Raw genomic sequence first — 6,170 nt, 5'->3', positions numbered from 1 at the left:
TCCTATTTTAAGGTGGGTTAAATTCTACTAATATTATAATTATTGAAATATTGAAAATTTTGATTTTGGCTTTTGTATCCAAGGTTGGTTTTCTTGAATTACTTACGAGGAAAATTGGGAGTTTTGTTTGACTTCTAAAAACATCTCCAATTGTGATGGCTAAAATGAAATAAAATGGTGATTATGTAAAATTTGGTGAACTTGTTAGCTGATTTACTCCGATGGAGTTGCCTATAGTAATTGGTTATATTTTGAAAATAGTATGATTTTATTATTTAAAGTTATTATAAAATAGAATGCATTATTTCAATATGGTAAGTAGATGATGTGTAATTTAACTACAGGTCTGTACATGTTCAACAAATATAGCCAATATAGGGAGGTTGGCTAAAATTTTAGATAACAGCAATGCAACATATGAGTGGATTAATTTTTACACAATCTCTATAATACTTATTTATGGTATATTTGACATATTTTTAACGAAGGGTTTTTACCCATTGGAGATGTCCTAAACCCCTAACTCTAGGGTCTTATGAATATGAGATTTCGGGGTTGACTTGGTTAGTATTTTTTATTTGTATTTAAGGATGGGTTCCTTGAATTAGAAGAAAAAACTTGGGCTTTTTCTTTTATTTGTAGCCCCCTAATTCTAAGATTTCTGGGTTAACTTGGTTAGTCTTTTTTAATTTGTATTCAAGGTTGGTTTCCTTGAATTAGAAGAAAAAGCTTGGATTCCCGGGCCGGGGTCAGCCAACCTATCAAAAAAATCGAAGTTGAAATGTTTGAGGCCCCGGGGTGTGGATTCCAGCCTTCTAGTGAAAGGGGTAGCCATCGCCCCGACCTCCATGTCACCCTCTACCTTTCTCTTTAAATCTTGTAAGGCCCGGACCAGCTGTTCCTGCTTTGTTTCTTTCTCGGGTTTAGAATCTGAAGAAGGGACATGGATTTTATGAGCTTTGCCTCTTCTTCTAGGATTCTTTTCTAAATTGTTATTTTAGCTTTTGCCTCTCTTCTCTCTGAATGCGATATCGGAGTGTTGCCCTTCGAATCTCTTCTTCGGCATCTTCGGTCGGCCTTTTCAAGTTTTTAGCAATTCGATCCAGGGTCGAGCCATGGGTTTCCCCGGAGTGTTCTTCTTGATCGCCAGGACGGATTTCTGGTTCCGGGTGTTTCTTCTTTTTCCACAGGCTCATGGTAGGTTGGATTTGTTCAAGGGTCATGTTTCCCCATAGATTTTTAGGTGTCTCGTGGTGCTTGTGGCTCATCTTTTCTATAAAGATTATCTGGTCTTCTGCTTGGAGGGTTTGAGACGAGTTATAGGTTGTAGAATGCCGATCATAGGTCTCTTTGATAAGCCATCTCTATTAGGGGCAGCGTTCGTCGAACCACGCCTGAAATGGATGCTTTCTTTTACCTCTTCGTCATATCCTATAACAACATTCAATAAACCATTATCCTCAACCGACAAAATACAATTTTAAACCGTAATAGCAACAAGAAAACTGATTTTTTATCAGTAAATAATAAATCAAATATTTTTAATTTAGACCTACACACGCTTTTAAGGAGTATAAGTACTATCAAGTAGATCTAAAAAGAGTAAGTGAACAACTTACTAGGTGTAAGATCTCAGTTTCTTGGACGGAATTTTCCGGTTAAAATATGCTCCACCACAGAATGGAGAGTTTGTCCCCTCCTTCTAGCGCCAATGATAACTCCAATCCTTCATCAGGCTCATATCCTCTCTCTATTCGGGTCATCTTCCATTTGTGCAGGAATAAGAGTGTATGTGGTTAAGCTATAGGTTGGGATCCTGTAAAACAGAACCGGAGGGAGTGGTGTCCCCGCGGCACCTCCAGCTGAGAATGAGACAGGCTTTTTGAGAAGAAGGATAGAATTGGAATTACTTATATATGTGTGGTGTATGCATATGTACGTAAGAAAATAGAATGTGTAACCCCCAAAACGCCTATTTGGAGGCCTTTTATAGGCCTTCAATTAGGGTTTAGGTACTTGTACCTTCAATCGGGGTCGTTAGAATGTCCAAAATCCACTACCACATAAATGGTCTTTACCGACATCCAAAAATGGTGTTGTTAAGAAAAATGTTGACTTATGTGGCATGAAATTAAAAAGTATGATATATGGCAACATCATAACCAAATATTTCTATAAATGTTGCCTTAGATTTTCTATGGCAGCACTCTTATTGATGTTGGCTTAGATATGTGAAAAGAATTAAAAAGATATGTGAAAAAAATTAAAAAAATTAAGCGGGGGAAAAATCCCGCTCAACAAATTGATACCCCGCATAAATAAAAATAGAAAAAGATGAAAAAAGAAAAAACACACGACACAAAACACAAGCTCATTTCAGTCTCTCCACACAAACACTCAATCGCAACTCATCTCGCTTACCCTCATCTACTCCTCGTCGCCGCTCTTCTTGCTGCCACTCATCTCATTTAAAAGCTCCGCTCAGTTGCTCATCTCTTTAAACTCCATTTGATTTTTTTCAGCTCTGTTTTAAAGCTCCACTTACTCTGGTCTAATTATAGATACAAACTCGATTTATAATTTGTTAATTTGGGGTTTACAAACCCTAATTTTGGGTGTTCTTTAAAATCTGTTTACAAATCCTGATTTTTGGGGTTTTTAATTTGTTAATTTTGGGGTTTTCAAACCCTAATTATTTTTGGGGGTTTTATATGTGTGCCCTGTTTATATTTTGTTTTACAGTTTTGGTGGTTTTTATACCATTTATATGTTTTTATATATGTATCTGTTGTAATTTTTCCCCATCTATTTTCTACATCAGTAGCAGATTGTATGTGTAGGTCAGGTGCTATTGATCTAATTTGTGTTGATTTCGTCTCTGTACTTACTCCTTGAGCTAAGATTGAAGTGTGCGGCGAGCTCTCTTCTTAATATATTATTCTAATAATAGTAAAATTCACAATGGTTTACTGGTTTAGTTTATTTGTTAATGAATTGGGGGAGATAGGAATGGCATCAAATGGGTTTGCAGGCGCGTCTTATGAGCCCATGACCACGCAAAATGTCAGGAAATGCCTCCAAAACTGGATGCACTCTTATCTTCTGAATAAAATAAGGCATAAGTATGCATTTAGATAGATATATAAAGTCCAGGTAAAAGGATTTGAACTTGTGTCAGATCATTTATCATTTGTATTGGTGCTATGTTGTTTAAGTATTATGATTCTGAAGTTTTACATTATAAATATAATAATTTTCCTGCATATGCTGGATCTTGGAATTATTTGATTTCGTCCATCCATAGTATTGTCCAATTAAAAGGATAAATGGGGAATAGGTTCATATTTTTCTGAGATCTGAGGTAATGAAATATAATATGTATACATAATTACATCTTAGTAGCGTCCAGGTTGGTCCATGTACCCTGAAAATTACATAATTCTGCATAATTATATAATTCTGCATTTTGTTGTTTGTTGAAAGTGTATCGCTTTTCATGGTAAGTCAGGCTTCATCTAGTGGTGATGAGTCTCGTAAAGATACAAAAGATGTAATTTCACAGCGGATGATAGTAAGTATATAATGTTTATATTTATAGCTTAGATATAATTTAGTTAGTGAAAATTTATACATACTGAAGTTGCATTTTTAGTCTGTGTATAGGCATTAATATTCTTTGTTTGTGTTTTATGTTATCCAACTTAAGTATAGTACGTCATCATCTATATGACTATCAATGTATGTTTCCAATGCTAGTTTTACAATACGTGTACAAATTAGACGATTAGAAATACTAATACTTGGAAACTAATTTTAGTATTTTTAATTTTGAGATACTTTTATAATCATTTGATCCTTTTGAATGTGCTTCACCTTGTAACTCTATGGTACTATCTGGATTTCTGTTGTATGGCTTCAGAATGGAGTTCATATATGTATGCTTTTTTATGATCTCCCAAGTGTAGAACTAGATTAGGACAAAATTGTGATATTTCTTTCCAAGAAATAATAGCATATTTAGAAGCTAAAGGAAAAGATTATGTCTATGTATGAACCATTTGCACTAACAATTCTTGTATTTTCCTATACAACTCCTGTAAAATAACACATGAAAGCAATCAGAAAGTTTTTTACTTGATATAACACTTAGTATGTTATATGTAAGATGAGGATATAATTGCTGACAATATAGTACTATATATTATGATCGTATTCACTGGCTTTCGACGTTTGCTAAGATTAACTTCCACTATTATGACCTCAGGTGTAGGTTCAACGAGAGGCATCTTGTTTTGAGATTATATTAAATCTGATCATTGAATAGCTAATTTGTATTATAAAGTTATAAATACATAAATGCAGAAACTTTCATATACAGAAACATAGAGTACTAGCAACTAGCAAGTAGCTCATGTACAATAATGAACTTACATTATTTTTATTGTGATTAAGGGTACATGTGTACCTAAGATTCAGTCTTGGACCATAATAGGGATGTAGGAGTGTAATAATACTGGGTCATCATCCAACACAAACACAAACAGAAACGGAAACAAAGTAGTGTGTGTAATGGATGCTTCAACCAGCCTTGGCTCTGCACATGTTCGTAAGGGATGCGAATTTTATGATGTGTGTAATTAGTATCATTCCTTAACCGTAGATCTATATCTTTGTATCAAATGTCTTTATTGTATTTGCATGCTTATAGCTTACAATTGTATAAATTTGAATGTGAAGAAACGTGCAGCCTTATGGTTGCTGCATAGTGCAAACCATTCTCAAGCTATCATTGAGAAACAATTTGAGTCAATGTGAGCAACTCTGTGTAACCAAAAGTTGGCTAGTCTTTAAATACCTTGCTATCACGGAGAAGTTGTTTGAAAAATCATGTATAGCTCAAAGGAAAATGATGCAGAACTGCTGTTATCTTTATTTGTTGCATGCTGAAATTTAGTTCCATATTGGTACTCACTTGTGTATATGCTATATCGTAATTAATGTAAAATTATGTCCTAGGTACCTTCTACATTGACCAGCATTTTTGAAGATGTAGCTTCTCCATTCTACAACTTGATGTATGTGAAGCTGCCAAAAGAATACAAAGAATCTAGTATGTCTACGTACATGAGAAAGTACTTACTTGGTGGTACTCCAGGAGCCATCATTGTCACATGATTGCCTCAGGTGCGCATGAAATTTGTTCTTTTTGTACATAAAATGAAGCATTCTTTGTTTATTTCTAATAGGATGATACCACACCATGCAGCATCTGGTAGTAAAACCAGAATATATCACATTCAAATTATAATTTGTATTGTAATGAGGGAATTTAAATATAAATCAATGCATTTGCGGGTACGGGCTGATGAATTTCTGTTGTATTGCAAATTATTATTTGTCTGGTATCATTCCCTTAAAAAAGATGTTCATAAAGTCAAATCAGCTGGTAAGTTTTATAGATTATAAGAGCTTTAAATTCCACTTGATTGTGACATAGTCTGTTGTGCACTAGATATCCTTATCTTTGCAGATTTATGCTTTTGAATAATCAACCGTGGTAGATGTTTGAGACTTAGACAGCCTAAGATCCCCTGATACTTCAAATTACATGTAAACATCAAAAAACTGCACAGAGAAGTTGTTTAAGTCAATAGAACTGATGTTTCAGAATATGTGGATTTACTTTCTTTTTTTTTTGGAAATATGCAGGAGGATCAAGAGAGAGTTAATCTGAGTATACAACAACCAAACAACGGTGGTGCAAGTAGGGCAAGTAATGCAAGCAATGCAAGCCCTTGATGCTTATGCAGATCTTAGTTAGAATATAATCTTTTGTTATATTATGTGACAGAATTTTAACTATGATACTTATCATGTTTGGCTAGATTTCAAAATACAGCATGTAATTTTATCTACGTGTCATAAAATTTTAAGCCGAAATAGTTTGAATTGTTATTACTTGAAAGTTAATTCGATTATGACCTAAAAGTTTATGTTGGAATTATTTTTATGCTTCTGCATATTTTAGTTTGAATTTGTTTGATTATTATTTTAATTTATTTGCACAAATTTGATTTATATTGGGATGTTCTTTTTAAGTAACAAGCTATTCAAAAATTACTACAAAAAATGTTGCATTAGCCCAATAAAGTGTTGGCAAAAATAAATCA

At 33.9% G+C, this 6,170-nt stretch overlaps 1 long non-coding RNA gene across 1 annotated transcript; it reads left to right on the top strand.

The window, feature by feature from the left end:
* The first annotated feature begins 2,253 nt into the window (after nt 1-2,253).
* LOC141677755 (uncharacterized) lies at nt 2,254-5,955 on the top strand. The gene is made up of 2 exons (XR_012557511.1): nt 2,254-5,184; nt 5,710-5,955. It is a non-coding gene; the product is annotated as an uncharacterized LOC141677755 (long non-coding RNA).
* Nucleotides 5,956-6,170: the final 215 nt, after the last annotated feature.

Source organism: Apium graveolens, chromosome 8, assembly GCF_009905375.1.
Source record: "Apium graveolens cultivar Ventura chromosome 8, ASM990537v1, whole genome shotgun sequence".
Lineage (NCBI taxonomy): Eukaryota > Viridiplantae > Streptophyta > Magnoliopsida > Apiales > Apiaceae > Apium > Apium graveolens.
This window is presented reverse-complemented; position numbering and strand designations above follow the sequence as displayed.